This window comes from Lemur catta, chromosome 5 (assembly GCF_020740605.2).
Source record: "Lemur catta isolate mLemCat1 chromosome 5, mLemCat1.pri, whole genome shotgun sequence".
Classification (NCBI taxonomy): domain Eukaryota; kingdom Metazoa; phylum Chordata; class Mammalia; order Primates; family Lemuridae; genus Lemur; species Lemur catta.
This window is the reverse complement of record NC_059132.1, coordinates 52021386-52049288: the sequence shown is the minus strand read 5'-3', so window position 1 is coordinate 52049288 and position 27903 is coordinate 52021386. Positions and strand designations below refer to the sequence as shown.

The following is a 27903-nucleotide window of genomic DNA, read 5'->3' as shown; positions in this document are numbered from 1 at the left end:
AGGCTAGTCGACTGGTACCAGATGGCATCATGGGCAAATATTTTCATCACGGCTGTCACCATATTTGGGATATTTATCCCATTCCTTCCCTACACATGGAGGATTATTGCTTATGCTGTATCCTTTCTAGTGCGGAGCGGCCTCAGGCCTGCCTGTTTTCTAAGTGGGGAGGGACTTCTGGGGGACCCTCCCATGGAGCTGGCTCTGGGGCTTCTGCCAGGTGGCACAGTCTCCGGTTACCTGTCCCGGGCTGGATGTCTCTCTGCCAGCCCTTGGTATCCCTACAGGTCACTGACTCTGGTCCAGGAAGGTGCCCGTACATCGTCCCCTCCCCTGGGGACAGAGGAGCTCCGTGTGCCCCAGGCAAGCCCAGGCCACACAGCAGAGGGGCCCTGTGGAGTCCCCTGGCTCAGAGGTCGGACCAGGGCAGGCTGGGGTGATGTGCGGCCCCTGCACTCTCCACCCTTCTGCTTGGTCAAGGGGAAGGTGTGTAGGCGCCAGCTGGAGAGGAGGGGAGGGGGTCTGAGGGCTGATTTTACCTCTTTACATCTGTCTCCTGGATCCAGGGGACAAAGACTCTTTAAGCATATGGCCACGGGAGCCAGGCTGGACATTGCAGGGGGCCAGAGAGAGAGAGAGAGAGAGAGAGAGACATTCTGACAGCCCTTGAGACAGAGTCCGAGGGACCCCGAGAGTCAGAGGGACCCTGGGAGAGCGTCTCAGGCCCTGGAGAGAGAGCACCCTCATGGCCTAGGCTGATGGGGTTGGGTGTTTGGATTTCTGTCCCTTCCTGACCCCGCTTTCTTCCCACCACAGTGCTTACAGCTCTGGGATGAAGGGGCGCCACAACATCCTACAGGGCCTGTCGTGGCTGCTCTGGCCACATGCGTTGGGGAGCACGCTGCTCTGGCCACCGCCGCGGGCCGTCCTCGCCAGCTGCCGGGTCACATAAGGAGTTCCTGGGGTTCACTGTGCTGGCTGCACCTGGCCGAGCCCGCGCAGGACGGTGCCTTCTGTGTGGCGACGTGCCCTGGATGGGAGGCACACGGAGAGGAACAGCAATGAGCCAAAGGGGCTGCGGGGGCTGGGCTGGGCGCACGGCGCCCCTGTCGGTGGAGGTGCTGACCAGTGGCCAGGGCCGAGCTCTTCCTTGACCCCCGCGCCCAGGTTATTGGAGGACTATTCTTCATGCATTTGGTTGTCCACGTTATCACTGTCACGATTGATCCTGCCGAGGCTAATGTGAGGCTGAAGAAATATTATCTGGATGTGTTGCCCTCATGTGACTGCTCAAAACATCAGCACGTCATAGAAGACCAGTATTGCCATTTATGTGAGGTCACCGTGTGCGTACCCCTCACTCTGAGCCCCGGGGTGGGGGTCACCTCCAGGGCGTGGGAGCTCGGAGGCTGCTGGCCTCTCAGGGACAGAGCTAGGCAGGCCTTGGCCCTGTGCCACTCTGGGACCCGCTGCCATTGGAACTGTTGGCTCCCCTCTGGGAGGCGGATGTTGCTGCTGCCCCTGCTGCAGAGGTGGGACCCAGGCTCTGAGGGCCCTGTGTCTGCTCCCATTGGAATGCAAAGCAGCGGCCCTCAGACACCTTTTATTCTCAGTCCCTCCCCTGTGGTCCAAGGTCAGGAAGGGTTGTCTTTCTGGGGGTTTCCAAGATGAGCCTCCTGCCCCTTCCCCAGGGAGGAGAAAAGTGGTGGCTGGTCAGGGTCTCTGGGGCCCTGGGCACATCTGTGGGTGGGGGAGGGGCCTCGGCCTCCCGTCCCCTGCCGGACACCCACTTTCCATGCCACGTGGGGCTGGCCCCCACTCCATTAGGCACCCCAGGCCTGAGGACAGGGCTCTGATCTCGCCCCAGCCTGCACACGAGGCTGACAGGCACCTCCCGAATTCTTTCTTCCAGAAGCCAAAAATCAAGACACGGCAAAGCCTGTGATAAGTGCCTAACAAGGTTCGACCATCATTGTAAATGGCTGAACAACTGCGTGGGCACCAGAAACTACCAGTGAGGAGGGGGCGAGGTCGGCCCCCAGAGGCCCTGGGGGCGGGGCACGTAGGGGGGGAGGGGCTGTGAGCAGGGGGTCCTCGTGGGTGAGAGGGTGCAGCCGGCCACAGACTGTGGGGTCCATGGGCAGGAGGGGTCCTCTTCGGACCAACTCCCTGTCCCCTGCATGGCGGAGCTCAGCGTCCTTGCCCCTTTGGTCTCCTGGTCTGGTTCTGACACGTGTTTGTGGAGCAGCCCCAGGACATGCCAGGTCTAGCGCATCCCACAGAGTCAGTCATTAGGGACCCCTTTATGGACACCGAGGCACCAGCCCCGCCCAAGGTTCACGGGCTGGCCGAGGCCCCCGAACTCGCTGTCCTGGGCCCATCTGCCTCCTCTGTGCCAAGGCCGCCACCTCTGAGAGCAGGTAGTGAGACCGCGGAGCACAGGAGTGAGCGTTTCCCCTGCATCCGGGGCAGAGGATCTGTGGGGCTCTCGGGGCCCCCTGTCCGAGCCAGGTTGTCCATTGGCCCACGAAGATCCCCTGCTAATCTGAAAAGGGGCCTGGGCTGGTGGGTCCAGGCTGAGTGTCACAGCACGTGCCGCGGAGATTCAGCGCCCTCTGCCTGCCCACCGTGCTGCGCGGGAGACCGGAGACGCAGGAGAGAATGAGCGTCCAGGCGGAAGTGCGGGACGGGATTTGGGGGCAGGGTTGGTGCGTGCCTGGAGAGGGGGCTGCTTCCTTGGAGACCAGAGTCAGGCATGGAAGGCCACGTCGTGTCCCCTACTCTGTGGGGGCCGTGACCTGTGAGTCAGATGAGAGCCAGGTCACAGGGAACACCCAGGTGACTTCCTGCCTGGTTGTCCGGGCTGAGAGCAGAGTCGGGGCGCCTCACCTCAGCTCCAGTCAGGAAGGTCTCCTGCCCCCAGCTCCGTGCAGCCGCCTCCCCTGCAGCTTGTCTGGAACACGCCTCCGGGGGGAGACTGGCCGAAACACGGCAGCCCCCACGGTGCTGCCTCCTAAACCGTGGGACCCCCATTTTAGCCTCCACCTAAAAATATGTGTAAAGGGATTTCAAGAAGTTCTAGAAAAGTATAGTGGGATCAGCTCAGTTGTACGTGAACAAAATGCACTGGAAGATCATTGAAGGAGGAATACCTTTTAAGATAGATGGTAATGGCAGAAAGACTGGGGGAAGACGTTTAGTGAAAGAATATTCCTAGAACAGCGACCCAGAATTTTCTTTTTTCGGACGCATGGATGCGTGGCGTCATTCATTCTCTGTGTCTTTTGATCAAAGACGAGAGTGTGGAAATGATTTTGGTCTCCCTACAGCATGTGACAACATTTTTGGCACAAATGTGCACATGAACCTTGGAAAGGAGTCACATCTGCAGGCACAGCAGGGCCCTTGGCGGGAATGCCCTCTGGCTGCAGAGGGCACCGGTGCCAGGCCGCGCGACCTCCTGGGCAGCACACTCTCTGGCTTCAGGGCCCTGGAATTTAGGGTGGTGTCAGGGGGTCCCCACCACGCGTGCTCTCAGACTACGTTCGGTTTCACGATGTTCAGTCTCGAGCCCCCAGTGCGGTTCCAGAACTCAGGGCCCAGCCTGCGCCCTCGGAGGGCTGGGAGCTCCGGTCTGAGCAAAGCGGGCGGTGGGCAGCGCGGGCGCAGCCCTGACCCTGGGGCCGGCCACGTCCAGCCGGCGGGATTGGCCTGGGCACACGAGGAGGGGTCTCCGAGCCTCAGTTTCCCTACTTGTGAAAATGGGCTGATTCCCCTCCTCACAGCCGCCTTGTGGGGATTCTGTGAAGTCATGTTTGCAGGCGACGGACGCTGTGTAAATCGCGAGGCAGTGGGAAAGTGTCCCTGTGACCGCCAGTCCTGGCCAGGCAGGGGCATCTGCCCGGAGAACAGGGAAGAAATGGTCGGAGGTGGCGCGCGGAGCAGGGGCGCGGGCCGGAGGGGGGCGGAGCGCTCAGGCGCCCCCTCTTTGCGGGTGGCCGCCGGTCCCTGGCTGGCTCCTGTGCCCGGGCTCAGCTTCTGCCTTGCCTCTTCTGGCAGATATTTCCTCAGCTGCATAACCTCGGCAGCAGTCGGCCTCATGTTCATCATGGCCGTGCTGCTCTATTTCTTTGTCCAACTGCTGATCGACGCGGAGCAGCTACACCTGAACGCTGAGCTGACAGGTTCGCTGCCGCCGTGCTCGGGGCTGCGCGTCCACACTCGGCCTCCGCCCGCGCTCCAGCCGCCCACGGGGCAAGCGTGTCGAGTCCGGGCGGGGTCAGCCCGGCGCCCACCAGCGAGAGGCGAGGCTGGGTGTGCCCCCGGCTGGGCGCCCCGCGCAGGCTGCAGCCCCAGGAGGCCGTGCGTCCCGGCGACGCTGTACCGCGCAGTCCCGGGATGCAGGGAAGGAGGGTGCCCGTCCCGCAGGAGAGGGGACAGCAGAGGTGGGGGGCGGGTGGCACCCGGCGCGGGCTCCGCGGGGCAGCTCCATGGAGCTCTCTGCTAAGCGAGCCCGGGCCTGGGGAGCAGACAGATGCCTGCGAGGTGACGGCTGTGGCCCCTGTCCTATCTGAGGCTGGTTTAGAATGGAGGGGCCCAGGGAGGAAGGTGGGCCTGTTGGGGGCATGGGTGTTGGGCCCAGAGGGGGCCAGGCTTGTAACCTGGGCCCTCAGTTTCCCTCCCGGGCCCCAGAGTACGGATTGAGACAACAGGTGTGGTCAGGGGGGCCCGGGCCTGGGTGAGGCAGGCACGTCAGGGTGGGGCGGCACCCCCAGGCTGATCCGAGGGCTGCGGTGTCAGCAGGGGCTGGACGGACAGGGCCTCTGTCTCCACAGAGCTCATGGAGACGGATTTGTGGCCGCTATTCCTGCCCTTGTCCCCTGTCAACATGAACACCACCGTCATACTGTGCATTCTGTTTTTGACCATCTTTCTGGGCATCGGAAGCATCCTTGTCATCTGGCGTCTGCTAGTGTTCCATCTGTACCTGAGTATGTGTCCCCGGCCCTGCCCCGCGTGTCCCCACCTGGCCCAGGCTGGCAGCTCCTGGACCAGCCCCTGACAGAGACGACATCATAGGCAAAATGGAAGCATCACAGGAAGGAAACAAATGCCACCAGGGGTCCAGCCAGGAGCTGAATTCATGCTCCTAGACCTGCAGAAAACACGAGAGGTTTTTAAATTAATTAGATTTAAAATGTTCAAAGAGACAAAGGCACAGGACCTATTAGGCAAGAATAGGACATTACGAAGAAAGAATAGGTGGATTTTAAAAAGCACCAAATGGAAATTCTAGCAAGGAAAATTCCTAGTCTACGTGGACAGATTATCTACTAACAAGCACCGAGGGCGGAGCAGGGGTTTGGCAGGTGCTGGGTTCCCTGGGATGGGGGAAGGTAGAGTTTCTCCCACAGCAGGAAGCCTTTTTCTGGAAGTAACAACCATATCCCGCCTCATGGCATAGGAGTCTCTGCCCCGGCAGGTCAGCCCCTGGGCTGCAGTCGCAGAGGATGTCACAGGGGCCAGCGGCCAGGCCAGAGTGGCTCCAGACCCCTGTGACCACCCTGTGTGTCCCCTGATTGGGGTGGAGGGAGCCAGCCAGGGTGGGCTCTGGTCTCACCCAGGCCCCTCTTCTCCCAGGGTGGCCCCAGCCAGCGGTTGTGGGGAGAACGCCTGGTACAGAGTAAACTTCCCTCACTGAGAAAGTCCCTGTTCCCACAAACCACCATCACCACACAACCCGAGAATATTTTAGAACACACATTTCTAATGGAAATCTTGGGGTTACTGTCGTCTTGCCTGAGGCTTGGAATTTTTAAAACGAGTACGATGAGGACGACTGGATTACACCGTATGTGTGGGCACAATACTCAAGTTATGTCTTCAGAATGTTAATTGTGAGCGGCAAGGTCAGTACCTGCAGGAAGACGGTGCTTAGTAGGATGTTTATTGACTGGAACAGAACTGCAGCCTCAGACGCGATTTCGCGGAGGCACGTCTGCCTGCGCAGAAGGTCGCCTGCTGTCCCGTCTGTAAACGATGTGGTTGGGCTGGGGGCTCCCGGCCCATTCCTTGCAGGTTAAACCTTGAAGAGTGAGGAGTCGCTTGGGCTGCCTTCAAAACCTTCTACCTCTGTAATAATCAGGAAATTTAGAAAATACTACTTTGTAAAATTGTCTAGAAGTTTCTCTTACATGTAAATGGTTTGGGGTTTTACCAACAGTGAGGTCTTTCCTAGAGTTTTACCCCATGCAGAATTCATCTCCTCCCTTACCAAGGAATCTCTCGTTCTCAGACCTCAGAGTTGGGGCGAGTGCCCCCCACAACAGGAGGACCAACCGAGCCAGAGCTGTGTGTCTCGGGACCGCATGGTCCTGCCCACACGTGCTTGGCCTCACAGGGCCTCGTGGTGGGCAGAGCTGAGCTGTCATGTGGGTGCCATGCACAGCTGTGGGTTGGTGACCCTGTCCTGTCCTCCCTTCCCGTCTAGTATCCAGGAAGCTAAGCACCTTTGAGTACATAATGCAGGAAAGGGAGAAGGAGCAAGGGGAAATGGCGGGGAAGATACCAGAACAGTCGGTGCACGTGGACGAAGGGGCCAAGCAGGTACCACTGTCCCTCCACTTCAAGTCTGTTGAGGGCTGGGGACCCCACAGCCACACTCCTTTGCTTCCCTCTTGGTGTGGCCCTGGGACTCTGTGATGTGTGTGAACCTGTCTCCGTGTGACGCTGCGTGTGTGTCCGTTTGGTGCGTGTGGTGTGTGAGGCTACGTGTGTGGCTACGTGAAGGTAGTCTGTGCTCACGGGGAACACTGAGCACTTCTCTCGGGACTGGGGACTAGTGTGCCCCCTCCCACCACTTTTGACACTGCACTCACAGACCAGCCAGCACAACAGAGCAGGAAAAATGAAAGCATACAGAATACAAACTGAAACTTTGTTAATTTGCAGGTGACAGAATCCTGAAAAATAAATTTAAAAACTTGTTGAAATAATAAATTAGCTTAACAAGGTTGCAGGGTACAATATCAAGACATAACACTTACTACGCACTGGCAATGAAAAATCTAGGTTCTATTTAAAAGCTATTCCATTCACAATATTATCAAAAAGAATAAACAAAACTGGTGCAAAGAGATACCCTGAAAGCTATAAACCATGGCTGAGAGAAACTGAAGACAGTCTGTTAAATGGAAAGACATGCAGTATTCACAGTTAGCAAAAAAATACCGTTAAGGAGCAGTTTTCCCCTAAACTGCCCTACAGCCTAACCACGATCCCTACTGAACCCTGGCAGGCCCTTTTTTAGTGGAAATGACAAGCTGATCCCAACATGTCCATGGCAATTCAGAGGATCTAGACAATATACCAGCCAAAACAGTTTTGTAAAAGAACAAAATTGCAGAACTTACCCAACCAGACATCCAATTTTACTATAAAGCTATAGTAATAAAGACGGTATGATGCTGACATAAAGGTAGACCTATAGACAAGTGGAACAGAATAGAGATCTAGACTTAAACCTTTCATTTAGGGTCAATCAATTTTAAACAAAGATATCAAGCTATATGGATGGGGAGAAATGACAGTTTCCACAAATGGTACTGAAATGATTGAACATCTGTATGAAAAAGATGAACTATTGAGTTCTTCACAGCTACTCAAAAATTACTAGGCACTGCTTCATCCTATATAGAAAAATTAACTCGAAATCCTACCTAGACCTAAATTTCTAACACTTGAAGAAGAAAAGGTAGAATAAAATCTTTGTGATCTTGAGTTAGACAAAGTTTTTATGTAATATGACACCAAAATCACTATTAAAGAAAAAAATGATACATTTTACTTAATTCAAATTTAAAACATTTGCTCTTCAAAAGTAATCATTAAGCAAATAAAAATACAGGCCTATCTCAGAGATATTGTGGGTTCGGTTCCAGACCAACCACAATAAAGTGAATATTGCAATAAAGTGAGTCACACATTTGTTGGTTTCCCGGTGCATGTAAAAATCATGTTTACACTATACTGTACTCTACCAAGTGTGCAGTAGCATTATGTCTAAAAACAATGTGTATGCCCTAATTAAAAGTACTTTGTTGCTAAGCACTGCTGACATAGAGACATGGGGGGAGCACAGGCTGCTGGGAAAGCGCTGGCCAGCGCTGGCAGACTCTCTGGCCGTAGGGTCACCAGAAACCTTCAGTCTGTAAAAAACACAGTATCTGAGAAACGCAATACAGCAAAGCACAATACAATGCTATGCCTGTATAAGTCACAGACAAATAAAACATTTTCAAATCATATACTCATATCCAGGAGAATATAAACAACGCTGAAAGCTCCATTGTAAGAAAAATAACCCAGTTTTTTAAATGGGCGAAAGATTTGAACAAACTCTTCTTCAAGGCAGATACGAGGATAGCAGATAGGCACATGAAAAGATGGTCTGCGTCACCCAACATTAGAGAATGCAGATTAAAACCACACAAGACACCAGTGCACCCTGCCAGAGTGGCTATAATTGAAAAGACTCTCGATCCCAGTGGGGGTGGAGACATGGGGATGGAGGCCCCACGCACTGCTAGTGGGGATGTCAGTGACAGTGTAAGTGCCACCATGTTGAGGTAAATACATGCTTGTTTGAGGAGCAGTCCCACCCCCCGGTTCTTGCCAAGACAAATGAAAACATGTGCACGTGTAACAGGCGCTGTCCCTGCACCCAGACCCTAACCCAGGGCTCAGGAGAACCTGACACACCGTTACTTCAAACCAACTAAAAATGAACTTGAATTTTGTGTAAGAATAAGCTCAGTGGCATCAATTTCTTTTTTTCATTTTATGAATTTTCATTTACTCCCTACAGAAGCAAGTCAAAATTCATCCACCTGCACCCAAGTAAGTCGTCCACTTCCTGGGATTGTTTTATCTGTCTGGAGAATAGATACACCCTCTCCTTAACTCAATTGACTTTGGAAAATAATTCATCTGTGATGGGCAATTTTTAAATAATGGGATAAGAAAATAAGACAGTTTCACTTAACATTATTAGCATGTACGGCCATTCACGCAGCTTACTGTAAAAACCACAATGATTCTCCTCTCCTTTCTTCGTAGCTACCATCTAAACTAATGCCCAGAGAGACCATGCTTATGTATGTTCTTCATCCAGAAATCTGTGAAGATTGTGTGAGCCCAAATCCCCCTTTTATGGTCTCTAATGGTGTTTGGTTTTATTTCTTTGTGGTAAGAATCATAGAAACCTAATTGGAACAAGGATTGTAAACTTCCATTTTGAAAAAAATATATGCGTTTTATCAAAGCATATTCTGACATAAACACAAGTCATTTACACTCCCGCACCCACCGATAGCTACCACCGGCATTTTGGCTGCTACCTCCCAAGTCTTCCCTTTTAATATTCTTCCTGTGTGTTATATCCATAATGTTTTCTTTTATAAAATTAAAATCATCTTGTGTACTTCGTGTGGAGCCTGCTCTTTAAGCTCTACACATTTTGAACATCGTTCTGTTAAAAGAAAAACCATGATGTGGTGTTGATGGGTGCACTCCCTGCTGGAATGCCTTTTCAGTTTCAGTTCCATCTTCTCCAGCAGGAAAATGAACTCACTTTGTTTCAGGAAAGGGCTGATTGTGTGAAAAGTGTTGCAGCAGCACAATGTAGGTTTGCAAATCCTCTGGATGCAACAGGCGACACATTGCCACGAGTGCTTTTTTGGTTACAGAAAATGTTTCCAGGGTAGCCTAACAGTTTGGATCCAAGTTGACCGAGCAGGCACTTTATAGAACGAGGCTGTGTCTGCTGCAGCATGTCACAGTCTTCAGTTCCCAGAGATCAGAGACTTTCTCTGTCTAAATCATGTGACATTTTGCTAGTGGGGAAAAAATCCACAGATTAAGTGTCTGTGGGTAAGAGGAAAATTGCAATATTGGTGCCTGTGCAGCACTTTGCAGCCCTCAGCAGCCCAGTAAGAGCCCCCTCCCCCAAAGCAAGGCCCTTCTTTGCTGACGTGTTTCCTTCTGCCTGCCAGTCCCAGCAGAGGTGCGAGTAAGGAGCTGCGGTCTGGCCCCAGTCTCTCGAGTCCCAGCCCCAGCATCCTTACTCTGCCACCAAGCCCCTCGGTATCTCAGGTAAGCCTGAAGCTGCTGTCTCTCTTCCGCCAGTAAGTGCCACATTCAGACTCTTAAGTTTTCCTCCAAAATGGAGGTTACAGCAATCTTGTGCCTCGCTCGTTTGACTCGGTGTAAGCATTTACAGGTGTTTTAGTCTATTCAGGCTGCTGTCACAAAAACACCACAGACCAGGTGGCTTCAACAACCAACACTTATTTCTCACGGTTCCACAGCCTGGGAAGGCCAAGATCAAGGTGCAGGCAGATCCGTGTCTGCCATGGGCTCGCTTCCTTCCTGGTTTATAGCTGGCTGTCCCGTCCCTGTGTCTTCCCCTGGCAGAGAGCAGAGAGTGACATCATGCTCTCATGTCTCTTCCTGTTGGGGCGCCGACTCCATTCACGAGGCTCCACCCGTGTGGCCTCGTCCCAAAGGCCCCATGTCCTCACACCATTACATTGGGGTTAGGATTTCAACATATGAACTGGGGGGACACAAACCTCAGTCTACAGAGATAGGATATTGAAGGATGCTGCTCACATGGCAACAAAGGTAGGTGTGGAGGAGAAGAAAAAGTTAGGGATGGAAAATACTCTTAACTGTGGGGCACGTGTGATCAAAGCAGGTAGAGTACAGAAAACAGGTGTTGTTAAATCTGAAGCGCTGTGTGCGTGCTTTGGCAAGGTGCACTGACTGCAGCCAGCTCCGAAATGCAGCGCATGTAGCATGGGTGGGTGGACAGTGTCACGTGAGGGGCCGGATGTCAGCAAGGCCACATCCAGGTGGTGGTGCGTGGTGTTCCCCGAGTCCTTTCCGCTTGCTCTGTGTTTGAGGTTTTGCATCATAAATCATTGGGGAATAACTATGACAGCTGAAATGAGTGATCAAGGCAAGAATCCCAATGAATCGAGGTTTCTTAAGCCAGTTTTAGGGAATGTGAAGGGAAAACATGAGCCCCAGGCACGTCTGTTTTTGCAAAGAGGGTGTCAGGAGCTCAGTGTTTGTGTATTTCCTCAGAGGGGTGGGGAGGCATGTCAGAAGGGGCAGATGGGCAGTGAGGCAAATGGTTACATTTTTAGTGTCCAGAAAATCTACATTTTACATAAGACAGGTGAATGTTTGAAGAGAAAAGGGGAGTAAGGAAAAATCGATTATGCAGACATCTTTGGGTGGATGGAGTAATATCAGCTTGTAATCCACATTGGCAGGGTGGAGGGGAACAGGCTTTAGTTTTAGGAGCTGGGCATTACCTGCAGACCCAAAGTCAACAGTTTGCAAGTCCTTGTTAACGGGAGGCCGGCCAAGAATGTCATGAGTGATCCGTGAGGGTAGACCCCATGGATGCCCGCGGCCTTTACTTCTTCTGGGGACCTGGCTGGTGTGCTGCCTGACAACAGCGGTCACGTGGAGGGGGTGTCACAGGACTCGACCCCCGGGCTTCAGCTTCCCCTATGTGTGAGGACTTTGGGGAGGAGTCCTGAGATTTTTATTTTGCTTTCCAACTGTGTGTGTGTGTATGTGTGTGCGTGTGTGTGACACATGGTGATCAAAGACGGTGTGTGTGTGACTGATGACAGGATGGAGCGTGTGCACATGACACGCACGCAGGGCCAAAGGCAGGGTGAGTGAGGAAGCGGTGCGAGGCGCCTTGCTGGGAAGTACCAGAGAACATGGGGCAGGAGGCGAGGTCAGGGCTGGGCAGAGCAGGGACCGGTAGAGGAGAGGAGGGGGTGCGGCAGCCACAGGACTAGAGGGAGTGCCGGTTCACAGATGCCCTGGGGCTGCCTTGGCCCCGGCCCTGTCAAGCAGTGGTGCCCAATTTCACTTCTGTGGCAGCAGAGATTCAAAAGGACCCATGTGAAGATCTGGACTTTGTCATCAGCTCCACTTAATTATTAATGTGATATATTTATATCCTGATTATAATTTTCAAGGATTGGATCAAGGAAGGGAGACCATAGCGATGGTAGATCTATTATGTTGATTTAGAAGTCTCTAGCTACTGCCACATTCAGCAAGGCAAGTTAAATTGAGCGCCACTGCGACCATTTGGCAAGCAGGAACTGTGGTCACTCCTCCTGCTCCCAGTGTGCCTGGGACGGTGTGGCCAGCCGCTGCTGGGCTGTGGGAGCAGCAGGGCAGGGAGCAGAGCCCCAATATCACATGTACCACATAAACATGTATAGTTGTTATGTATCAATAAAGAATATTCATTGTCACAGGTCACAGACATGGCTCCTCCCAAGGCAGATAAAACTCCTGGTATAAGAAGAGAGAGAGTGTTCCTCAAATATATTTACTTAGATTAGAACTTTGTATTTTCCTTTTGAGCTCATCATATTCTTAAAATACAATTTTTATCTGTGTTCTCACAAAGTCTGTGTAAACATGGATTCTAACATAGGTTGGAAACTTATATCATCAAGGCCAGATGTGTAAAATGTGTGAGTTGCACACAAGATTCAGTTGCCTTATGTAATCCTTTCATTTGGGGAGCAAATGATAAGAGTTTTTCTTTACATAAAAAAATTTTAAATTAAGAAAGCAGTATAGCACTGTACAAAGTAAACATAAGAGCTCTACCCGCCCACCCTCCTTCCTTGTTCCTGGAAGTTATTAGCTTCACAGATTGCTGGAGAAAATCATCCCTTGCGGTGATGCTCCAAGCTGCAGTGTCAGTGGCTTAGGTTAAAGGTCATGACTCCTGAACATTTATTAAGCATCAACTGTATTCACGTAGTGGGGGTGAAACTGAGACCACAGCTTGGGTGTGTGAGAAATAGAACTTTCTTTATTTTTGTTTAACAATGTTCAATTTCTATTTCAAAATCCATTTGCCAGATGGTAGAATGTCGGTATAACGGGAATCACCCCAACTTCCCCTAGTGCTGGGTCTGGGTGGTACAGAGGGACTTAAGGGGTTCAAGGTGTTTGGGGAGAGACCCACCTGTTCCTGGAGGCTTCTATCCTCCTAGAGGGACAAAGCTGCAGCTGCTGTGATGTGGGGGAAGGAGCCCTGGCTATGGGACATTAGGCATTAGGGGTTGGTGGGGGAGGTGTGTGGGGAGTCCAGGGCTGGTGGCACAATCACACTACCAGCCTGTCTGGTACCAAGTGTCATGAAGGTTAGTCTTGGCTGGGAATGACACACACATTTGTTTCTGCTAAGCCAGCACATCCTCGAGGAAGCTGCAGATGGACCTGTGGAATTCCCAAGTTTCCCCTCTTATCTCCCAGTGGAGGAATGGATGGATGATCCTGTGGGAGGGAGGAGAAGGGGAAGCAGTAAAAGAAGGTGATTTGAGAAATGCACAAACTGTGAAGAACCTGGGCAACACCCTCCCTTGCCTTTGAGGCCAGAGGTGGGCAGTGGCACAGGGATCCACAGTTCCTCTGTGGATTTGCTTCGAGTTATTTGAAAAACAAGTTTGTCATTTGCAAATAATGATTGTTTCCAATCCTGATGTCTTTTGCTTCTTTTTCTTATTGCACTGAGTAGCCTCCAATATAATGTCGAATAGGGCAGGAAGAGCAGGCACCCTTGTCTTGCTACTGGCTTTGAGTGGAATACTTCTAAGGCTTCACGATTAAGTTTGATGGGTTTAGTAGATATCTTTCATCCAGTTAGGGAAATTCTTTTGTATTCCACAGTTTCCAAGAGCTTTTAAAAATAATTCATTTATTTATTCAATAATAAACTTGGTAAATAGAAACTATTATCTTAAAATAGTGAACAATTATTGAATTTTAGTTGTTTTTTGAAGTAATCTTTTTTCTTCTTAATTACTAGAGTATTTTCAGAATAGTTGTAGATTCACAGATAAATTGGGCGGATAGAAAGAACAGAGAGTTCCCATAAACACCTGGCCCCTGCAACACACACTTTCCCCTACTATTACCATCTTACTTTAGCACAGTACATATGTTACAATGAATGAATGGCTATTGAAACATTATTATTCACTAAAGTCCATAGTTTATTTGGATTTCCTTTGTTTTTTCCTGATATCCTTTTTCTGTTCCAGGGTCCCTGCAAGATACCACATTACATTTAAATATCATGTGGCTCCTCTTGGATGCCACAGCAATTTCTCAGACTTTCCTTGTGTTTCATGAACTTGGCAGTTTTGAGGAGTACTGATCAGGTATTTTATAGAATGTCCTTCAACTGGGATTTCTGTTTTTTTCCTCATTATTAGACTGGGGTTATGAGTTTTGGGGAAGATGACTAGAGGCGAAATGCCCTTCTCATCACAACATAGCAAAGGCACGTGCTATCAGGATGACTTATCAGTGTGGATACTGGCCTTGAACACCTGGCTGAGGAAGTGTCTGCCGGGCTTCTCCCCTGTAAAGTTACTCTCCTCCCCCGACCCCAACCTTACTCTACTCTTTGCAGGAGGGTCACCTTGCGCAGCCCACAGTTCAGCAGTGGGAAGGCATGCTTCATTTTCCTGAGAGCGAGGTAGCCACATAAGTTATTTAGAAATCTTCTGCATGGGAGATTTGTCTGTTTTTCTCATTATTCTCTGATGTCTTTTTTTAGGTGGGATATTTTTGAGTACTGAATCAGTTTCTTTCCATTCTTGTATTGTTTCTATTCATTCTTTGGTCAATTTTGGTAAGTTATATTTTACCAATAATTTTTCCATTTAATTAAAGATTCCAAATTTATTGACCTAAAACTTGTTTGTAGTATTCACCTACGTTTTTAAAAATTCTACTGAGTATGTAAGCATGCCACCCTTCTCATTCTAAATTTGCTTATTTGTAACTTGTTTTCCTTTTTGTGATCAATCTTGTCTGTTTTAATAGTCCCTGTGAAGAACCAGCATTGGTTAGACTGTCTCCATTGTTGTTATGTTTTCTTATTTCATTATTGTTTGCTTTAATCCATATTATTTTCTTCCTTGTACTTTCTATGGGTTTCTTGTCATTCCCCTAGTTTGTTGCATTTATTTTCACTCTTTTATGTTTTGACATAAATGCCTATAGCATATAAATTCCCTCTACATTCCCCATTAAGTGTTTTCCATGGGTTTGAAAAAATGCTGTTATTTTTGTTGTTAAGGAAGAAATATTTCAAAACTTCATTGTGCTTTTGTGTTGAATCAATGATATTTAAGAATGTGCTTTTTAAATTTCTAGACATATGTGTTCTTTAAAACCATTTTTATTATTGATTTCTAATTTTAAAACATTATGGTCAGACATCATGATTTGTGGAGTATTAATTTTTTTGAACAAGTGTATGTTTCTATATACATTATTAGCTTATACCAGAAATTCCCAAACTTTCTCTGTGTGTGGAACCCTCAGTGACTTAGTAATTATTTTTCAAGCACCCCTAGGCCAAAAGAAATACCTAATGGTTCTGTTTATTAACTAGTTATATCTAAGTGACTTAATTAGCATTTCTGTCCTGACAGCTTGTAGCTGTTTGAAAAAATAATATATGTACAGTAATTGAAAGAAAAATATTTTTAGCTTCTTACATAACCATGATTGCTTCTGAATGGGCTGTGTGTGACTGTTGGCCACTGCACAACTTCTCAACCCTTGGGAGCGGATTGGAGGCTGCTGCCACCCTCGTTTCTTGTTCCAGCTTGATTTCCCCATGATACCTGCTTTATATCATGGCAACTGCTGAAAAACCCAGCTTCACAAAGATACGAAGTTATGAAAAGAATGTAGTGCGATCTGATGTTGAAACCATGAACTCTCAGATTCAAAGCTTGCCCGGTGTCTGACCAGATGTGGGTAGCTGCTTCCCTGGAAACCTAAAATCTTCCACAGCATCCCCTGACTCCACTTCAGCACTCTGGGATGCCCAGTGTAGAGTCTGGGAACCATGCAATTGGGCTGATTCCATTGCTCCTTCATTCTGTCACTCAGTTAATTAATTCAATGTTTGACCATCCAGTTGTTCATTTAGTAGTGTCTCAAAATCTCCTGTTATAATTGTGGATTTGTGAATTTCTTCTTGTAATTTATGCCAGTTTTTCCTTTACGGTTTAGAAGCTCTATCATTCCGTACATCATGTTATGTCTCCCTGATGGATTTTTCCTCTTATCATTAAATAGTGTCCCTCTAACTTTATTAAGGATTTTTTGCCCTATATTCTATTTTCTGGTACTGATATTGTCACACACTCTTTTGATTAGTATTTGTGTGATAGGTTTCTGTTCAATAATTTATTTCCAATCTTTCTGTGCTGGTTTCTTTGAACATCTTCCTCTTATAAGTAATATATAGGGTAGATTTGAAAAACAACACAAACTGATAGCTTCTGGTTTTTAATAGGTGGGTTTAGTCCATTGGTACTGATCTGGGTTTTGTCTACCTTCTTACTGTGGTACCACACCCCATCTTGCATCGGCTGAGACCGGACACCTGGGACCTGTGCTCTTGGAGACCCATTTGGCCCAAGGAATAGGCAATGAGAAGGACAAGTGTCCAGGATGGTGACTTCCTCCACCAGCCTTGGTGTCAGTGGCCCTTTTCTGTTTCATGGTTGGGGCCCAAGGACTCACTCTCTCTCGATGGGCATCTTTATGCTATCCAGTTAGGAAAATAGTTGTCTGAAGTCAGATATGCTCTCACAGCGGGTAGCTCAGCATGGTGAAAAGAACACTGGGTAAGGAACCAGAAAGCTTGTGTTCTGTCAGGTAGCGGCAGTGCGACCCACGTCGTTTCCACATGAAGCCACAGCCCCTTCCTCAGTTGGGAGGCTCCCGGGGGAGGGTGCACAGCAAAGGCTTCCTGTTCCGCCCTGAGCCTTGCCTAGAGGTGGCTTCCTGGTCACCAAGGCTGACAGCCAGCACATGGGCCATCTAGCCCTTGGTTTCCCTCCTGTGTCCCTCATTGATCACTACTGTTTGGTCTGATAGTCTCCTGCAGAACATGGAGGTGGTCAGAAGGCAGAGGGGCAATGCCAATCGTTTGCTGTGCTGAGCCGGAACAACTCTGGGAATGGCTAGGCAGGGGAAGGAGGAAGTGGAAGCTATTCATAGAAAGCACTTGGGTTTTTTTTGAGTTTGGTCTCTTTATGGTTTCATTTAGCGGCTCTTCCATGGAGCATCCAGAGTCAGCTGCTGCACACGGACCTGCTGTAGGCTGGAGGAGGGGCAGGAGTTAACAGTCTGCACTTCCAGGGTTAATGCACCACAATTACACCAGAGCTAAACTGGCAAGACGTTCTGGAGCCAGGAAAACGTGTCATCTTTGAAGACTCGTGTCCTTGGGCACACAGGGACTAAAACCTGTACCAAGTTGTTAGTGCCCGTGTGGTGTGGTTTGGGAAGGATCTAGCAGGTCTCCATATCCTCCAATGTCTGTGAAGGGCCTGAGATGCTACCACCATAGTTGCCTCCTTGTGGATCTTGAAGGCTTCTTGCTTTGTAAGAGGCTTGTTGAAAACACACACGTCCCTCAGCCTGTGTCAGCTGGTCACCGTGGAGGAATGCAGGTCCCTGCAGGCAAAGCCAGGACAGGATGGAAGGCTGGGTGGGAGAACAGGCCAGATCAACTTTGCCCACCTCACACTGTGCTGAAGGCTGGTCGCTGGCTAGTTTATATCACGTGAGGGGCTTCTGCTGTGCCAACACAAAACGGCTCTGCGACACACACAGGTGGGCGTGAGTGCGGGAGCCAGGCTGCTGGGTGGTGCACGTGAGGAAGGTTGGGCCGGCGGCAGGACACGCACAGGGAAGGACCCGCCCTGAGATGCGCTTTCCAGGGTGAGGCTCTGGGACACCACGGTGGGGCCGCACAGACACTGAGCATGTCCAGGGAGGCTGTCCTCCACGGCACACGGCAGCTGTCCTCCACGGCACACGGCAGCTGTCCTCGGGGACGTGCAGGGTGATGGGCTTGATTGTAGACCCTTTCCAGAGTCCTGTCTGGTCCTACGGTTTGCTCAGACACTGACCGAGCCCTGTGGTGGTCTAGGAAACTCGTGTGCAGAGTGAGGGCTAAGACCAGTCCCTGCCGCTCCCATCTAGCCCCACGCGGCCTCGTCAGCGTCTGATTCGCAGCAGGAGGCCGGGGCTTCCAGCCATGAGTCCCCTTGGGAGGTGCCTCCTCCATCTGTCCACCTGTTCGGGGGCAGAAGGTGACCTTCACGGGGCAGTGGGCCTGGCACCGTTCAGTTTCCATTCTCCTCCGCCCTGTGTCACTCTGGCTCCAGGAAGCTGTTAGACCGGGTGGAGGAGGGTTTTCCAGAATAGTTAGCATAATTCATCGAGAGGAAAGTGGGTGGGTGAAAGGTCTGGGCCACCCATGACCTCCAGCAGCTGCAGTGACTTTGACTCAGTCCAGCACCGCCTCCCCCTCCCCGCCCTTCCAGGGGCGAAGGGGAGGCTGGAAAGTCTCTGCGATTTTTCCTGGATCTTTAGCTTTCCCTTTGTTGTTTTGCTCCTATCTTTTTATTGTTTCTTTAATACATATTTGTTTCTGTTTTTTTCAAACATGGAAACATTTTCTTTCTTATATTTTCTTGTTCTTCATTCTCAATCCTCTAATTTCACTTTCCCATTGTCCTTTTCTTGCCATGGGGGGCATTTGCTTACTGCATGTGTTGCAGGAGCCACCAGTCCCCATGCTTGGAACTGGCACATGATTTAGGCAGGGAAGTCGTGTCTAGATCAGGCCACCAACGTGAGCTTGCTGTACCGAAACTTCTGCCAGAAGGTACCAGTTAGAATTTAGTGTGGTGATATGACATGCCGGGGGATGTTCTGGATTGTGAAATAAATATTAGACCCTTTCTCTGTTAGACTTCACTGTATTTTGGAAGGTTTATGGTCTGTGCCGAGTGGAGGAAAGGAGGAAATGGGAAATTCCAGTGTCCACCAAAGGCTTCCCAGCGCAGCTGGCAATGGGGCCCTTGGACAGCAAGGCCTCAGCTCTGGCACTGAAACTTCTGCAGCCATGGAAAGGAAGGGATCCAACAGGAATTGTTCCACTGGGAACACCTGGAACCACCGATCAATAATCAAACAAGAAACGCTTGCTGAGGGCCTGCTGTTAATAAATACGCGAGGCCCGCAGCGGACAATGTGCGGGAAGTCTAGGCGCCCTCAGCCATGCTCACGGGACGGCTGGTGCAGGAAGGCGCAGACCCGAGCAGGGAGGCGGCAGCGCAGGAGCAGAGCACGCTCCTCACTCGGCACTGCAGGCGGAGGTGCACTTGGCCCAGGGCCTCCTCCACAGACCTGCGGCAGGATCCAGGCTGACAGAGACACTTGTGTCTTCAATGTGTGGCTTCCAAGGTTGCCTTGGAGATGACCTTCCAGCCACCCGGCTGGAGGGGAGGCTGTGTGTAGGGCAGCATGCGGGCTCTCTATGGGCCGGGCCCAGAGGGGCTGCTCTGCAGCCCCTATTCAAACTCAGTGGTGAGGAGTTGGTCCATGGTCCCAGCTACTCCGGAGGCTGAGGCAGCAGGATCGATTAAGCCCAGGAGTTTGAGGTTGCAGTGAGCTATGATGACGTCACTGCACTCTAGCCTGGGCCACAAAGCGAGACCCTGTCTTGAAAAACAAATTTTTAAACCTTTGGGGTGAAATTTCTACCATCCAATTTGTGCCTGCTGTAAGTACTTGCTAGAAATTGCCAACCCCTTCTCCGTTTACAAAGTTATAGCTTCAAAAATTCTTCACTAATTGTTAAATGAATATACAAATATTAAAACAATAATCTCTTACACATTACAATGGAAAAAATATACCATCAGAATAAGCAAGTGTAAAACCTTATATAAAATATATCAAGAAGTGTACAGGATTTACATAAGGGAAAAAATACCAAAAGCTAATGAGGGACATAAAGAGTTAAATTGAAAGCATAACATTTATCTGGATAGACTGATGAAAGAGATTGATTTTCAGTTAATATTAATTCTGTTAACCCAATTACAATCAAAATCTCGCTATGAATCCTTTTTAACTTGGCACAGTAATTAAAAGTTTCCCTCAAATAGTGCAGAGGTAAAGACGGCCAAGGGAATACTTGGCAGAAATGATAAGGAGGGGAACGTTGGAACTGTAATGAATCTTAAAATAGATTTATAATTTAAAAAGTTAAAATAGTGGAGTACTGCTGCCAGCAGCAGATCATTCAATAGAACAGAATGAAAAACCAGAAATAGACAAAAATACTGAAGAATTTAAAGTAAGGTAAAGTGGGATTTTAAGCTAATGAGAAAAGATGGGTTTTTTTGAACAAGTGAATAGCCAATTTAAGGTGCAATCCAGAAGGCGGGCATCCCCGAGTTCTGATCCAGACCTTTCCTGCTCACCCCTGTGTGCCTTCCGAATGTGCTGCTCCCTCCCTTGGAAACACCCCTCCTCTGCCTCTCCACATTAACTCCCGCCATCTGCACAGTCACTGCAAACATTCATGGCTGCAAGGATCTTTGCTTGTATCGCAGCATTTATCACAGTACACTGGCATTATTTTATTGTTTCCCATCTACACCAAGAGCTTCTTGAGGGCAGGGACTGTATCTTTTACCTCCACATCCCCAAACCCTAACACATAGTAGTAAATGTTTTTTACTGAATTAAGGATCTAAATTGTTATCTCCACAACAGTGTTTCTTAAACAACATTCCAAAGAATATCTACTTTACCAGAAGTTAAGGACTATACCCCAACAGAAAGATCCCATGGCCATCTACTTTAGAGAAATATTACAAAACTGTGCATTATATGACCAGTACCAAAGAAATCTCTTGAACTTTACCTAATCCCTATTTGGCAATAATTTTCTGTGGAACATTAACACGTGAGGAATTAGACCTTCAGGGATACTTCTGAGAGCTTTTCAGTAAAGGTGGAGGTTTCCTCCAGGTGACACAAACTTGCCTGATTCTCCTCCCTCAATGGTGTGAGGAACCCAGGTGCCAACAGCAGGCACTCCTGCTCCAAATGGATCACTAAAGAAATAGGCTACGAATTAAAAGGGATAGGCTTCAAAGCAGCTTGGATTCCTTACTATTAAATGGTCTATGCAGCTCCTCCTATGACAAGATGATAGATTTTTATCTTAGCTCAGTCTGAAATTTTATTCTCAATTATAATGATAATCCTGGGACCCTAATGTATTTATCTACTTTATTTTAATCCATTTTTATTATGGTTTCCATTTCAATTGCTATGTAAAAATGTTTTTTATCTTAGGAAAATTATAAATCAGAAATATAAATACAATGGCTTATCAATTGAAGTTCTAATACTGACCTATATGGATTATTTCTAGCATAATGAGAGCCCCTAAATCACCTGCAGTTTGATGTGACGATGCCCAGGAGAAAGATATGATGTGGTCTGCAACATGCATAACCTATCCAACTATAACCATGATTAACCTCAAAAGGCTTATAGACATTCTAATGGGAGGCTGAATATTTATGATATTTATAAAGAAAAGAGTTTTTTAAGAAAACTTCTAAATTATAATATTCAACCCCATTACTAAAGGATTGATACATAATATTAATACCATACACTATATGGTATGAACAAGTATAAACTCTCATGAAAACCTTCAAATCTTTATCAAAATGTACACAAAACAGGAGTTCTACCCTCAAATACTTATGGAGGCAAAGTAGATGACCTGGAAAACAGAAGTCCCTGGGGGACACAGGAGCAAACTGGAGAACATACACCTCCTGTAAAGGGGCACCCTCTGTACAGTTACCAAATGGGAATAAGGGCTCCAGGGACACCAGATTTGATTCGTTAAGGGAAGTCTGAAATCCAGGTTTCTGCAAGTCCCCTAACTTTCACATGTTGACTCAATTTATGGAGGCAAACTCAACCTACCTACAGGCCGCATTTAGACTACAGCCCTCGTGTTTTGAACATTTGCTATGGATGTTTCCAAATGGTTGTGCATAAAGCAAGTACTTAGAGGTAAAGGCTTTCCTTTCTTTACCATCACAGGTTTTGCCAAAATATCAGGCTCAACATGTAATAAAAATTGCTACTAAGACTCATAATACTCACTTCAAGAATTTTTTAAACTATTCATTTACAATCTATTGGTATTTTATTTTCCCAGATTGGTACTCCAATGGTTAATTAGTTCATAGGACTGCTGAAACTAAAATATTAAAAGAATTCCTATGTGTATTCTAACAAACTTTATGGTTGTCAGTGTTTAAAACTGCCATCCTGATTATCCCCAAGCCCTAGTAATGTAACAGGCGTACTCACATAGTCTATAATCCAGCCTCAACTGAAAAAAAGGTTCAGAATTTGCTACTATGCTCATTGAGAAAATCCTGCTTGTAGTAAACATTTGTTGACCTAATCACCTGAAGGACAGCAAAGAGATGCAAAATCCTGAAAGAGTCCACCTCTACTTACTGAAAGATTACCCATAAGGAAATTATTCTAAGGACTCTCTGGATGGCAGTTAATGATTGATGGTCAGAAGGAAAAAGGTGTTATTCTGTAAGCTGACAGATATTGATAATAATATTCCTTTCAACTGCCATGCCACAGAAGATGTCAGTAAAGAAAGATAAATGTCAGGCTAATATAATATTAGTGGAAAGGAGAGATTCAAAGGAAGTAGCACCTATCAAACTCCAACTCTTCTAGAGATTTCTTAGGTTTTGAAATATCAGACTTTATACTTTACATTTATATATTCAGTTATTTTAAACCAAAATTGTATCAGAATCTTGAGGAAAAAACAATTCCTTCCTGGTTAGAGAGAGGGTCTCACATTGTAGCCCATGCTGAACTTGAACTTCTGGGCTCCCATGATCCTCCCACCTCAGCCTCCCATGTGGCTGGGAGTACAGACACATGCCACTGTGCCCAGCTCTGAGGAAATATTTTTAAATATACATGTCCAGGCCTTATTAGATTTACTAAATCAAAATCTTCACAGGACATCCTAGACCTGAAGATTTATTTTTTAATTTCCACAAATCATTGTGATGCAGGATTCTAGCTGACATCTATTGCAGCAGACAACCACTTCAGTGTCATTTCTCACTTAAATGGCCAATTCCAATTGTCATTTGGTGATTTGGCCAAAAAGAAGAAAGAGTAAGAGAGAGACTTAATTTTCCTGCATACGGGGAGAGTAGAGACTAATAAACTCAAAATGCAACTGGATTTTGCTAGTTATACGCTCCTTATCTCCCACCTCCCCATCAAGGCATTCCAGTAGACTCTTGTCTGAGTGGCTGTTTCTGCAAGCATAGGATAATGACTCAGTTAATTATTCATTCTTCCCTCTTCTGAAGGCTTCCCCCCTGCATCAACACCTATTCACTGTCAATCTGGCTTCCCCAGTGACCTCTTGAAACTGAACTCTAGGCAAGTGTACAACTCACTAACTCTCTTTCCCCCAAAGAGAGGTATTATTCTCAAAACCAACATTACCTGGTCTAAGCATATCCACTGAAAGCAAACACACAAAACACACACACACACACACACACACAAAAAGTCTTCTTGGTATGTTCTCTCAATTTCCAAACAGGCCTTCATGTTTATGACTGGTCTCCTTTTCCCTTTCCATTTGTTCGCCTTAACCCTTGCCACTGAGAGAGAAGTCACTTTCATACCAATCAATCACTTTTTTAAGGAACTTATCAGTAGCAGCCTGACTTCCATTTACCATAAAATTCTTTAGTTTTGTTTGAGTTTTAAGATAAAGTCTACTGCCAGGGCAAATTTGGCTTTCCTGTGTAGTTTTACACTAATTAGAAAAAAACACTAGGGTTGGAAAAAAAACAACTCTTGAATAAACATGTTCATTCGGGGAATGCTTCAGATCCCACATATGGAAAATTGACAATTACATATGTCAATGTTAAAACAAATGCATCTCAAATATTTTGAAAAGAAAGTTGATCTATACCTTGTTTTTTGGGTCAATATATGCACCGCCTGAAAGCAGTTTTTCTGCTATTGGTACGTTCTGGTGATAGGCAGCATAGTGAAGAGCAGCGTTGCCATACACATCTTGAAAGTTTGGATCGGCACCACCTCTCAGCAGAACGGTCACACATTCCTCCTCCTGGCATTGGACGGCCTGTCAGTATTAGACGAAGAAACAAGACAGCAAATTCTAGGAATTCAAAATAAACTTTCCACAGATTTCACCAATGAGTCATATTTAAAGGAGCTACATTCATTTTTATTCTATGTATTTCAATCCAATCCATCGCATGCTGAAAGAGCCGGCTGCTACATACCTTTATCAGAGCTGTCCTCCTTTTGTTGTCATGCCTGTTAAGTTGGCACTTTCTATTCACCAGGAGTCTCACCACTTCTGCATGGCCCTTGGCAGAGGCCAAATGTAGAGCAGTCCTATGAAAGTGAGAGGACCTGTTAGGAAATTGTAGAGCACTATCTCAAAACATACAGTGATTCACGTAACTGTAAACAATAAATCGGATGTGATACTTCTGGCTTCAAAACAAATACTTGATGTTCTTGTGAAGAAAGTACAATGCTTATTAGCTCTTACTCCTCAATAATTAATGAAAGAGCAGCCTATTTGTACACAATGAGCTTGGCCTTTGGATTCAGGGCAAGTTGGGTTTGAATCCTACTTTAAGGTTGTCACTGGCTATCGCTTAGCCTTTCCACATCTCAATTTCCTCATCAATAAAATGGGGATGAAAATAGCATCTGTCACACAGGACACCACGGTGATGTTTAAATGAGAATTTACGCAAAGTATTTAGAGCAGTTCCTAGTGCAAATAGCAGCTCAATGATTGTTAGATATTATCATTATTTCTATTACTACTCACCAAAGACAACACGTGAATTCAGTAAATGATACAACTACACCTACCTTGTGGTTGGTTTTAAAGATCAGAGATAACACCGTAGTTCAAGGATTCTAAGAAACTCATTTTCTTACATTTTAACATCTCTGACATTGGAATGCCACTTGTCATTCATAATTTATTTCAAACATTGGACAGCATTTTCAACATTCTCTTATTAATAGATAAAATTATGGGTCATCACCCCATCCATGGTGCCTCACATTAAGTGAAATACAGTATATACAACAGATCTGTGGCAGTTCTGATCACATGATTGGCAGTTAAATGAATTTCACTTCTTAACAGTATTATGGAAAAAGAAGGCTGAAAGAACAACGAAATGTTTTTAAAACAAAGTATTCATAGTTCTTACTTTGATTTTCAAAAAACTGCAACGCAAACTCAGGTTTCAAATAAATAGGTGTGGCTCATTTTTTCAAAATGAATATTGGAATGACCATCTCTATTTACTATTTTTCATTTTCATAACAGTACAACTAAAATAAAATGATTCTTATATAATAGTTGGCATATATGTAATAAATCTATATATAACAAAAACATATGTCTATGATAAAATGTATACATAATAAAATTTACAAGCACACACAAAAAGATTCCCTTTACCTCTGAAGAGGCTAAAAGTTGGCAGAAGATTCCAATCCACACACACAAAAAATGATAAATTAATAGGAAGTAAGAAATTATCTCCATCTGTGCAAGATTCATATTTCTGCTCTTCCCGGGATCATTTCATTAGTAATAAACTTTCACTAGAATTTTTATACATGCTCATTGCAGAAATCACAGAAGAGAAAAAGTAAAAAAATTTCCCTTATAATACAAATGCCCAGAAATAACAAACTGTATCACATTTTTAAGTATTTTTGGCGAAGGCAAGAACATAGGGTGATTGTGTGTGCTGATATTTTAATAATCAAACTGGTATTTTTTCCTCAGTCGATATACCAAATACTTCTCACATGTCAACATATACCTATATCTATGCCCACATTCAATGGTCATATATTATTTCACCCTTGGATGCACTAGAATTTATATATAAAATCCATTATATGGAATCTTCTTAATACACTTCTATTTTAAACAGTGGAGAGAAAAACAAATTGCATCTATCTCTCATTATTTCCTAAGCATATTTTTGTAAAATGGAATGACACACTTTGTGGATAAATCAAATGCCTTCTCTTACAAGTAACACTAAATGTTTTATCCTACAGGTCACTTGCAGATCTACAAAAAAGTATTTTGCCCAATTTTAAATTACACTTCAGGTTATTTGTTGTTGATTTGAAAGAATTCTATGTAAAATTAACATACGTTTTTCAGCTGATATATGCATGTTTGTTTGCATGTGTGTGGCTAATATGTTGTCTTTTATTTTGTTAATTCCTTTCTGACATAGGGAGGGTTTACATATTTTTTTTCTGCTAAATCAACCTTCACAATCAATGCTTGCCTGCAAGGTCATTCTCAGGAAGGTCTCTGTCAACATAAAAATATATCTGTATGAATAGGCATTTGTGTTTTCTTCTGGCACTTTTCTCATCTCCTATTTTTAAAATTTGTGATTTCTATTCCATCAGGAACTTATCTTTGAGACATAAAAATCTGGCTAGGTTTCTCCAAAAAGGTAACAGGTATTTCATTTACCGATAATTCACCTTTGCCTTCTAATACAAAATGTCACCATTATCAAGGTCTAAATTCTTACATTTTTTTTTTTTTGGTGTTTCTGGATTTTCTATTCTGTTCTGTTCATTTGTCTCTTCAACTGTTAGTAAATGATCAAGCTGTGGAAATAGCATCTTTTCATATCCAGAAGGGCGAGGCTTTGCTCACTCCATTCCCAAATTTCTTAATATCATCACAATAGTAAAAGGCAGGCAGCATGTGTCACTCAGAAATTTTAAAACCTCCATATTTTTATTTGGTTTATGTAGAATTTTTTGCCCAGAAGCCAATATAGTATGGGAATTATTTCTCTCCTTAGGCACCTTTCTATAATGTACGTAACATGTTTTAAAATGTGCACATTAAAAATAAAACACTATATACTGAATTTTGTTCCTTAAATCACTTTAAAATTGTTGTTAAAGAGCTCTAAAAGGGGAATGCAGTGCACTGGAAACCAGCAAACGTTTTGTTTCTGTGTTGTTGCTCACAAAGGGCGCATCCCCTCCCAGTGCCGCGGGGCCTGCGGGGGAGGGGAGCCCGGCCCCCGGGTCAGCAGCGCCGGGGAGGCCGAGTCCGGGAAAGGGCGCGTCCCCCGCAGCCCCCCCGGGCCCAGCCCTGCCCGCGGTTCCTGTTACCTGTGCACCCAATCCTTCTCATTCAGGATGTAGGGTTCCCTCGAAAGGATACGCTCCACTTTCTCCAAGTCGCCCAGGCAGGCAGCCGTGTGGACGGGCTTGAGGTCCGCCACGTGGATTTTGTACCAGGTCTTCAAGTAGGCCTTGCAAGGAACCTCGTGCCCGGTGCCCAGCAGGGCCTGCCACGTGCTGCCGCCGGCGGGCGCCGCCCTGCCCTCCTTCCTCCCGGGGGCAAAGCTCTTCGCGGAGCGGCCTCGGCTTCCGGACCCCCCACCTCCTGCCTCTCCCCACCCCGCCTTTGCAGGCCCCCAGCCCGACCCAGGCCAGAAATCCCGGTCTGGCCACAGGCTCCAAGAAGGAAACCGCGGCTCCGGCCTCCCACACCGAGTTAACCGCCAGGCAGAGCCGCGCCGAGCCGTTAGGCGCCACTGCGCACGCTCGGGGACGGCCACGGGTGGCGGCCCTCAGCTCCACTCGGCCGGGCTCGCTGAGGGGTCGGGCTCCACCCCCCATGGCCCGGGGGACGCGCCTCTGGTGGCAGCTTGGGCGCCTGCGCGGGGGCCGCGGCTCCCCCGGGGCTGCTTCGGGTCGGCGAGCGAGATGTCCGCGGGGCCTGCGGGCTGACAGCCG

At 47.1% G+C, this 27903-nt stretch overlaps 1 long non-coding RNA gene across 1 annotated transcript; it reads right to left on the bottom strand.

The window, feature by feature from the left end:
- Window positions 1-13261: 13261 nt before the first annotated feature.
- On the bottom strand, window positions 13262-27328 carry LOC123638916. Its single transcript, XR_006735511.1, has 4 exons — window positions 27274-27328; window positions 24357-24471; window positions 24020-24193; window positions 13262-13389 (listed from the first exon to the last, which is right to left on the bottom strand). It is a non-coding gene; the product is annotated as an uncharacterized LOC123638916 (long non-coding RNA).
- Window positions 27329-27903: the final 575 nt, after the last annotated feature.